We start from the raw sequence: 6,000 nt of genomic DNA, 5'->3' as shown, positions 1-6,000 counted from the left end.
TTCTTGCCTCTATGCGTTCACCTTGAATGGGATGTTTTGACTCTATCATTCAACTGACACCGCCCTCTCTAAAGTTACCAATGATTATTTAATTGCTAAATCCAATGGCTTTTTCCCAATCCTCATCTTCCTCAACTTCTCTTTAAGGTTTAATACTACCAATCATCCCGTCCTCTTGTATATTCTCTACTCCCTGAGTTTTTGTGACCCTACACTATCTTCTTGCCTGTCCGATTATTCTTTCTGAGTCTCCTTTGCAGTATCATCTTCCACATCCTTATGCCTATGTGTGGGTGTACCTGTAGGCTCTCTTCTGGGCCCTTTCCTCTTCTTTCTCTATATCCTTTCTCTTGGTGAACTCAATAGCTCCCATGTGAAAGCTCCCACTTTCACTCTTTGCAAATGACTCCCAAATCTCCATATCCAGCCCTAATCTCTCACTTGATTTTTTAATCCTGTGTCTCCAACTGCTTTACTTGGCTCTGCCATCTAGATATCATGGGAATATCTTAAACTCAATATATCTGAACATACATATGTATTTATGTATATACACATATATGTATTGTGTCTATGTATGTGTGTCTATATCTATCTATCTATCTATCTATCTATCTATCTATCTATCTATCTATCTTCCAATTCTGTCTCAGACATTTATTAGCTTTGTGACCCTGGACAAGACGTTTAGTCTCTTTCAGCCCCAGTTTCCTCATTTATAAAATGGGGATAATAATAGTACCTACCTCATAGTGTTGTGAGGATCGAATGAAATAATGCATGTAAAGCTCTTTGCAAACCTCAAAGTACTATACAAATACCAGCTGTATGTGTTTCCTTCCTCTTAATCCCCCTACTTGTTGTCAACAGCACAACAATCCATCCAGATGCCCAGGTTTGCAAACTTGGAGCCAATTTCTGCTCTTCATTCTCCCTCCCTCCCTGGAATCTATCTATCAGTTGCAGAATCTTGTGGATTCTTTATCACATCTCTTATATCTACCCACTTCTTTTCCTTTACATTCCCAGTACCCCAGTGCAAGCTCTCATCATCATGCCCCTGCACTTTTCCTGGAATGGTTTCCCTGGCTTCACTCTCCCATTTCTCCATTCCACCCTCCACAAAGTATTCATCCTATCCATAGCATAGGTCTTACCATGTCATTTCCTCACCCAAGAAGCTCCTTGGCTCCCTGTTATTGCCTCTAGCATAAAATGCAAACTCTGGTGTTTAGCATAGAAAGTTCTTCATGATCTAGCTTCAACCTGCCTTGCCAGGTTTATTCACATTACTTCTCACAAACTCTATGTTCCAGTCAAATTGTTCTATTTGTTGTTCCACAATAATGACTTTCCATCTCCTGCCTACATATCTTTGCGTAGGTCATGTGCCTGGAATTCTCTCTCTCTCGCTTCCACCACTTGGAATCTGACTCCCTTTAAGGATCAACTCAAGTGTTACTTTCTTTCTTTCTTTCTTTTTTTTTTTTTTAGGCAATTGGGGTTAAATGACTTGCCCAGGGTCATACAGCTAGTAAGTGTCAAGTGTTTGGTCTGAGGCTGGATTTGAGCTCAGGTCCTCCTGACTTCAGGGCCGGTGCTCTATGCATTGCATCACCTAGCTGCCCCCAAGTGTTATCTTCTATAAAAGGCCTTTCCTAATACTCTCTGCTGTCAATGCTTCATCCACTCCCAAATTACTTTGTATTAATTTTGAATGTATTTTATATTTATCCATCCATCCATCCATCCAACCATTCTTTCTTTCTTTCTTCCTTCCTTCTTCCTTCCTTCCTTCCTTCCTTCCTTCCTTCCTTCCTTCCTTCCTTTCTTTCTTTCTTTCTTTCTTTCTTTCTTTCTTTCTTTCTTTCTTACTTTCTTTCTTTCTTTCTTCCTTCCTTCCTTCCTTCCTTCCTTCCTATCTGCTGCTTCTCTCTAATAGATTATAAGCAGGGTTTGAGGGCAGAGTTTGTTTCACTTTTGTATCCTGAGCACCCAGCAAGATACTTGACACCTCATAGGTAGTAATAGATAATTGTTGAAAGTAAAGGAAGTGAGGCCGAATGTGGTCTGAGAACAGACCCTGAAAGTTGCTTTGGGGATAAAATTCCTGTTTGTTTTCTAGAGATTTGTCTTTCTCCTAAAAGCCCAGGAGCACATCCCAGATAATACGGACAGTGCTGCCTATAGTGATAAGAGGAATAAATAGTTATCTCTTTCGTGTTTCAGAGGTCCACGGAGGTCTGCCCTAGTTTTCTCTAAACACTTTACACACTGGTTCATGGACTCTGAAATTCTATCATTAGAGATGCATTCCTTTGGCAGTATAGTATAGTATATAGAGTTCTGGAAGTAGAGTCACAATATGTGGGTTAAAATCCTGGCTTTGACACCTGCTAGCTGCGTGATTTGGGATGAGTCACTTGACCACTTTTAGCTTTGGTTCCTTTACCTGCAAAATTGTATCACTTTCAATACAGAAGATAATATGTAATAGGCATACATAGTTATATATTAATAATTCACATTCAAATATATCATTTGAAGATTGTATATATGTATATATACAATATACATATAATTAATAATTATTCTTTTCAAAAGGTCTTTGAATATTAATGTCATGGAGGACATAAACTAGGTAGATTGCTTGCCAAAGTGGTTAATCAGTGTCATGAAGGATGTCTTGTGCAGGGCCCAAATGGACAAAGAACATGCCATAGATGGTTAGGTCCATAGAAACTCCTATTTGCAGAGAACATTGCATTGATTGCATCAAGCCCCAGATCTTTACAGAACCTCCTCAGTGAGGGCCATGATTACTTAGGAGAGATCAATTTAATAATACATACATGAAAATAATTAATATTGTGGATGATAATGATGACAATGACAGTGATGATGGTAATGATGATAATGGTGGTGGCGGTGACTATGATGATGCTGATGATGATGGTAGTGGTGGTGGTGGTGGTGATGATGATAATGATGATTATGGTGGTGCTGGTGATGATGATGGACTATGATGGTGATGGTGATGATGATGGTGATAAAGTCCCTAAGGAATTGTTGTTGTTTGTGTTTGTTGTTGTTTGTCCTTTGTTCTTGAAGAGGACAAATGACATCATAAGGGTGATGTCTTAATTTGCAAATGGATTGGATTTAAGTGAGGCAGAGCTATGCAAAGTCATCAGCCTCACTCTCTCCTCCAGAGTCATCTGACTCTAGTCCAAAAACATAGGTCAAGGCAACTGGTGATGGCCCCCCAGGAAATGGTAACACATTAAGCCCTACCAGTTATCAGGAAGCAGCTATGGTGGAGTTGAAAGAGGCCTAGATTAAGAGTCAAGAGATCTGTGTCCTAGCATTTGCTCTTCTATTAACTTGTGCAATTTTGGATAAATAATTTCCTCTCTCTGGGCCTCCATATTTTCTTCTGTAAAATGAGGGAGTTTGACCAGATAATAGGGTGAGTATGAGCCTCGCGTGCCACCTCACGAAGGCTCAATGAGCTCTAAGACTCCATTTAGCTCTGGGGTCAATAGTCAGAAAGGCCCTTGACCTCTGGGGTCGCCCCATCTTCTTGTCTTCCCCTCTTTGGTGCCTCTCTTGATCAGGGTAGCCAGAACCCATCCAGGCTTGCTTAACTGATCACATAGCATGTATGAGATTGGGAGTCATCAATTCTAATTCTTCCCGTAAGAGGAAAATCACCAGACCTTGCTGTATGCCCTGTGATTGCCTCCTAAGACTTTCCAGGCTTTACCTTTACACCAGGGCCTACCGCCTGTTTTTGTACACTTGGAAGCTCAGAAAGGTTTTTATATTTTTGTTTTTGTTTTTTGGTTGGGTAATGGGGGTTATGTGAATTGCCCAGGGTCACACAGCTAGTAAGTGTTATGTGTCTGAAGCCTGATTTAAACTCAGGTCTTCCTGAATCCAGGGCTGGTACTCTTATCTATTGTGCCACCTAACTGCTCCCAGGTTTTTACATTTTTAAATAAAGTTTTATTGTATTTAAAAATGCAAAAATGATTCAGAGCTCTCTAGGAATTCAGAGCTCTGGTTTTATGCAGCATGCTGACCTCCTGCTCTCAATCCTCAGAACTGCTATCTGATCAATTAAAGTAACCTAAGAACCCCTGGCTCTTGACATTGACCCTTATGATTTCTGGGCCTTCCCATAGGAACTTAAGCTGAACTTTCTTTTATGGCCTGTCTCCCACATTTAGAGTGTAAACTCTTTGAGGGCAGGGCTTATCTCCCTTTTGCTACTTGTAGCCCCAGAGCTTAGCACAGTTCTTGGTACATAGTAAACATGCAATAAATGCTTTTCACTCACTCATTCATTCATTTTATGATTTCATGACTTTCATCTCATTATGAATGAGTTTATTGAGTCCTTTCTTAGAAAAGAAGTTTTGAGAGGGATGTTTAAGGTAAAAGGGAGAATCATAACTTTAGAACTGAAATGGACCTCAGAGACTGCTGCATCACCCTCTCTATGTCACAGGCACAGGGAGGTTAATTGCCTTGACCAAATTCCTACTACTCGGGTAGCGAGGGGGAGAACCGAGATTCCTAGTCATCTCTTCCCACTACACCAGGTTCCAGAGGGAGCCACAGCAGGGAAAGGGGGCAGGAAGAAAAGACAGACTTTGCTGACATAAGTTGGAGGAGGGCCGGGATCACCAACTGGCCAATATTTAGCTCATTTGGCCAGCATTTAACCACAGAAGTCAATTGCTGTTCCCTAAAGTGTCCACTTACAGCTGGTTTTGAGATTTTTGTTTTCTTCCTTGGGTCTTCCTTTTTTTTTTTTTGTAATTTAAGGATTAGTAATAATTTTTAGGGCTGATCTGAGTTCTGTTCAGTTGAATTCCAGCCAATAGAAATGTTCTGTAGATTAGTCTCCCCAATACAGGCTTGTTCCTGTCATAACTGGCTCATGGGAGGGATGTTGGAATGGGCCAGCTATGGAACAGGTTGAGTTTACTCAGGCACCGCTAGAGGATGCCTTCTGTGTTTCTATTGCATATGTGGATGTAACTTCTGCTCAGCCCTTCAAGACTCTGCTCCATCTGGCTAAAATTAGACTGGGTACATTTCCAAAGTGATTATGTCAAGGGGGCAATTAGGGGAATCTAAATGGTCATGCCTGAGTGGCTCTTGGGACACTCACCCATCTAGATGAGAAAGCACAGCATGAGGCTCTTAATCTCAGGGTCATGAGGTCAAGCTCCATAGTGGGCTCCACTGTGTCTATTTATAGGAAGCTAAATAGTGTTTTGGAAAGAACACTGGATTTGGGGGTCAGAGGATCTGGGTTCAAATCCTTGATCTATGTGATCTGGGTCAAGCCACTTCACATCTGTGGGCCTCAGTTCCTTCACCTGTTAAAATAGATGTTTAGACTGGCCTATCGCTAAAGTTTTTTCCAACTTGAAATGTAAGACACTAAGAATCATCACATTTCACAGGCTCTGGGACAAAAAGTCAAAGAAAATGATCAGAAGGCAGCGGGGTCCAGGGTTGAGATGAACCCAGATGAAGGGGTACCCAAACCCTGTCAATCCCTTTGCACAATTGACCACTTGGGAGTGTAAGGGTTATCATCTAATCTCAAATGATCCCTCATGGATGTTGTCAAGGAGTTTCTTGGTCAGGTATGAGATGGACTTGCTTCAGGACCTCATTTCCTCTCACTTCAATTATTGCAACAGCCTCCTAATTGGTCTCCCTTCCTCAAGTCTTGAAATGGATGACATCTCAAATCTTGAAGCCATTTTGCTTATTATTGTTTTGAAAGCCATTTTCCTTAAGAGGAGAGCTGAACATATGAATCCCCTATTCAATAAACTTCAGTGACTTCCTACTGCCTTGAGGATAAAATATAACTACTCTGTTTAGCTCTTAAAATCCTTCTCAACCTGACTCCCACCTATTTTTCTAGCCTTATTGGACATTACTTCTCCTCCTGTATTCTGTGATCCAGTTCAA

The sequence above is a fragment of the Vombatus ursinus genome, unplaced genomic scaffold, assembly GCF_900497805.2.
Source record: "Vombatus ursinus unplaced genomic scaffold, bare-nosed wombat genome assembly UNPS02014793.1, whole genome shotgun sequence".
Lineage (NCBI taxonomy): Eukaryota > Metazoa > Chordata > Mammalia > Diprotodontia > Vombatidae > Vombatus > Vombatus ursinus.
The sequence above is the reverse complement of the archived record's forward strand: the minus strand, read 5'-3'. Positions refer to the sequence as shown.